This window comes from Limulus polyphemus, unplaced genomic scaffold, assembly GCF_000517525.1.
Source record: "Limulus polyphemus unplaced genomic scaffold, Limulus_polyphemus-2.1.2 Scaffold2987, whole genome shotgun sequence".
NCBI classification, from domain to species: domain Eukaryota; kingdom Metazoa; phylum Arthropoda; class Merostomata; order Xiphosura; family Limulidae; genus Limulus; species Limulus polyphemus.
The window spans coordinates 37,450-42,503 of NW_013668597.1; positions in this window are offsets into that span (position 1 = coordinate 37,450).

The window sequence follows — 5,054 nt, forward strand, 5'->3', positions numbered from 1 at the left end:
TGAAGCAGATGAACCCCACGTGAAGCAGAAGCCAACAAGACGGAGACCAGTATGGAAGAAGATACGCCCCATAAAATTAAGAGACTTTGTTGAATTTTAATTTTGTATTTGTAAATTCTGTACAATTAATTAAGCTATTGTTAATTGTTTATTAGTTTCATGTAAGTGGCTATTGTTCGGGACGAACAATACTAAGGAAGGGACAGTGTCACGTGACTCTAGTAACACGTCATGCGCTTCTCGAACGTTCGCGTCCCTTCCTGAAGTCTCGAGAGGCTACTAGATATGCGGTAGTCTTGTATATATAAGCCGCCAAGAAGTGACGGCATCAATGTGTAATTGACAGTTGAGTGAAGCACGTGAGACGTTCGTTGTGAATTATAGCGTTTGTTATAGCGCGACTGTGGAAATTAAGTGTATTGCAAAGTTGTATTCAGAAAGATTAAACCAGTTTTACTTAAGAAAGGACTTGTGTCGCTAAAGTTTCATTGGTCTTGAGAATAGTCACATATGAGTCCACATCTCCGAGGTCACCATAGAGAAAGCATTCTGAGAAATATACTTCTATTGTGCCGAAAACAATAGGAATTAAACTGGCTAGCTGTTAGAAGAAGTTAGCCAGAAGGGTTAAGAACGTGATATTAAATACAAAGATAAAGGATTGAAAATGCAAAGTCAAATCAGTCCTGACTGATTAGAGGTCTAGCTGGAAGTGAAGGTTTAAAGTTGTAATGACCTAGTTACTATATTTATCTGTCCTAAAATCATTTTTTATCACAAAATATTATATTTACGGGATCATAAGACCATAAAACTGAAGTCATGATCAGTGGTATTTCTACAGGCTTATATGTACTCACATATACATTACATGTAAACAACGTATCTCTTGTACCAGTTGATGTCCCAGGCTCCTAGGCTTCATAGGGTCTCATGCTTGAACAAAACGTTGCTGTGCTGCTCACTTTCATTATTGCTATGCCATTTACTAACACAGTTGTTCTGTAAAACAGCCATATTCCCTTTACTACTTCCTGGTTGTTATATAAATAGATCACGTGTCCAGTAGGAAATAAATTGGGGTAAGAATGCAAACTCTGATTCCTTCACTAATAACTAAAACATGCTAACCATGAATTTTGAATGCGGTATTCCATCAACGCTTATCTCATATTTCTATTAGATTTCTTTCAGATAAAAGTGTAACCCAGGATAAAGTCAATTACAAAGGAGTACTCCACTGGTGTCACTTTCTGTTTCTGTCTGTACACTCATAGCCTAGAACTCAGTCCAGTTCTCCATCAGGTTGAAACATCAGTAAAATACGGGCATGACTATATCTCAGTCCTAGAGTTGTTTATTGTTCAATATAATCCAGGGCTGTATTATTCAAACTCAAGATCAAATGTTGCAATACTTATTCTTAAGTCCATCCATTCCAATTATGGATTTACTTGAAATGCTTGAGGAAATGGTCTAATTCATCTTTAGCTTCACCTCTAAATGTTGAAGTACAAATCTGTTTAGCCTCATTCACAGGGGCATGTATACTTCCCATTATAAAGTAGCTCATGACTGATGAATTACCACCTTCAGCAGTCATCAATAACTGTTGATTCACTTGCTAGCAAAACAGCTCAAGCTGGCAGATACTTTCTATCAATGGTACTTCCAGTTTTTCCCAACTATTCTTGGATGGCTTTTATTAGACCTGGGAACAGGCTATTCTGAACATCACAGGTCTGGGAGTTCTATACAGATTTTTGACCATCTATCATCATGATTGTACACGCTTCCTGTGCAGTTAGACTAATCCTCCAGGGGAGACACCAATCAGCAGTTTTGAGTATAACAGATTCCAGTAGTTCTCCTTTCCAAGCCTGCAATTGCAATTAGATTGAAGTCATGGACCTTTGCAACATTGGAAAAAGTATGATTTCAAGAGGTGAATTCACGTAGACTCAACAACTCTATCTGACAGCTGTATCCTCTTAACGGCTAACAAAGTCTACCTTTTAGTTATAAGTTCATAGACGACTCGTGACAAATGTAAGTTCATCATGAACAAAGCCTTTTTAAACTTTATAACTCAATGAATAGTAAGAGCACAGGGGAAATATATTCATTAAGAGAAAACAGAAACTTCCACGATAACAAATCTTGTGGTTGTGGTGTTTAGTGATGGAGACTCGAACTCGCGATCCTCAGGTTGTGAGTCGAGCACCCTATACACCAGGCCATATGCCAGGCCTAATGTTTAATCTTAAATGCTATGCAGGATTAAACTGTCCCCCTCCCTGATGTTTGACCGAGTTTAGCTAAAAAGTCTGGAAACAAGGCAAAACAGAATAAAAATAGTAAAATTCGCGTCTTTTATGAAAGACAGTGTCTTTCCTGAAGTTCCCAGATATTTCTGTGAAGACGAAGAAAGTATGTAAAACTTCCAGAGAAAAATCTGTCTGAGAGTTAGAAAACATACCATTATACAAGTAAAACAATAATGTTATTATTCTTAAAGTTCATGCACTGCCTACGTCATTGCTGATCATTCTAATAGAAAAATAAGGAAAATTGTGTCTTCAGGGAATCATCTGATCTGCCTGTGGAAAAGATCGCTATCTACTTTTATGTAATACGTTGTGCTTTATCTAAATATTTCTCATAAGAAAGCATACATGATACCACAAGTGAATGACCCAGAACAATTGGTAGCTAGAATGAATGGAACTTAGTTACTTCCTTAACCACCGTTCTTTAGCTAAAATTGCATGCATTTAGAGGTATGAAAACTTGAGAACTAGATACTACATTAATAGATATTAGTGCTTGTGTTCCATAAAATAAACCAGTTTGTACAGATTTCTGTATTACTTGTTTGAATAGATTAAAAAACAAATGATACAATGTGGAACCTTTTTCGTATAAAAGGATTAGTACACGTTTACAGCCATGCAAATTCTTGTCAACATAGTTGTGATAAGCTATCTTCAGAAACTGCATGCAAACTTTGAAATATTTCTGAGATACATGAATAAAGATATATGGTGCAATAATTATGGAAGGTTGAAATTAGTAGTTATTACAGCTATGATAATCTTAATTAATTTTTCCTTAAGAGCAGAATTGGTTGTGATTATCACCTGAAGTGAAAGTGGATAAGGGTTTTTTTTTCTGCCATTTAAAACGGCTTGATCAAAATATTTTCACATCAATTTCAACATTTATTTGTGCTTCCAGCTTATAACACGATGTAACTGCATTTTTTATTATCCATTCTTACTACACAATTTAAATGTTCTAAATAATTAAGGTTTTGGATAGGTTTACTTTTCATTTTAGAAACTTCAATATCAGACCAAACAATTAAGAAAACATTCAAACCTAACTTCACGTTTGGCAGCATTGTATTTCTATAATTTAAAGTTTTTGAAACTACATGGATATTAGTTGTGGCATGAAAAAGTGTACGTAGTACTTCTTATCTTCTATGGTTAGTAAGATGAAAATTTCAAGTTCACGTAAAAATTTTAAACTTTTTGCAAGTACACTTTTCTAGCTGTGTGTGTGGTTTTAACAAAAAGAATGTGTATCAAGGAATGTGACAAGCTCATTTCCCTCTAGCTACATATTGTTATTTGTTATCCCTCCTCCTGAGGTATCACTATAGCTTTCTCGTAAGACAGATTACTGTAAAATAGAACACACTTAATAATTAGTGGGCAAACAACGATTTATAAGCGTCATGAAGTGATTTATTTCTGGGGGAACATACTACATGTTTCGACAGAACATTGGCCCAAAGACAGCAGACCATTATTCTTTCCAAACATATAATATGTTGTCAAAACAAATTAATCACTTCATTATACTTATAAACCGTTATTTGCCACCTTATTATAATATAAACATAATGTTCTTCCTTACTCAAGTAGAACACACTTTGTAAAGGTGGACAGTGATCTTTTACACTGGTGTATCATATGACAATTTGAGGATGTATCTTATTTTATTTTTCTATGGGAATGACCATCAGTGTTGAATATAACACATGCGCATTGAGAAGGACGATATTATTGAATCTTTTATATAATGTGTTAAGTATTGGGAATTTGAAATTGTCCGAAGCTGTGTTAAATAATTTAGATTTAATAGTTGAATTGTATTCTGGATTTAGTATATTGAAATATGCCGATATTTTAGTTAATTTACGCTATTTGCCAACAAGATTGATACACATCATTTTCGTTTTTCACACAAATATGTCTTAATATATATACAACAGTATAATTTACAATAACAGTTATTATGACTAGTTACTACAAAGTTTTATAAACAACAATTTCATTAACTTACAAACAATATACAAATCTTCCTTCTAGATTGGAATTCCCTTGATATCTAGCGAGGTAACTTCAAGTCGATGTACGTACGATTGCCGGGAAGCTAGCTAGTTTTGTCTCATTGGTCACAACACTGAATTGTTAGTTCGTTGAAGTAAGGTAATGTTTTCATAAAACTAATTAGGTCCGATGAGAATCCAATAATATTTTCGAAAAGATACTAACGTCCGATGAGGATCCACTGATGCTCGAAATTTATAACTGTTCCTGGTCAAATGTCTTAATTTTTTCGATTGCCGAGTGTTATAAAAAGCTTTCGGAGTTTTTAGGACATTGGACGATTAGTAGGCTCTTTCTCTTTTTGCGCGTCGCGTTGACTGTTTTTATAGGCGCGAGAAATGTGTTCTCGAAAATTCCGACAACAATACTGAGCTATATTTAACTGGATACGGAGGTGGATATATTGTCGATTCTTATGTTCACGAATATTCTACTACTTTGGAGAATTGGCTGGAGTCTCGCAATACGTATCCAACACTGTAAGCTTGTTGTTTGTTTGTTATGGATTTTGCACAAAGCTACACGAGGGCTATCTATGTTAGCCATCTCTAATTTAGCAGTGTAAGACTAGGGGGTCATCACCACCTACCGCCAACTCTTGGGCTACTCTTTTACCAACAAATAGTGGGATTGACCATCACATTATAACGCCCC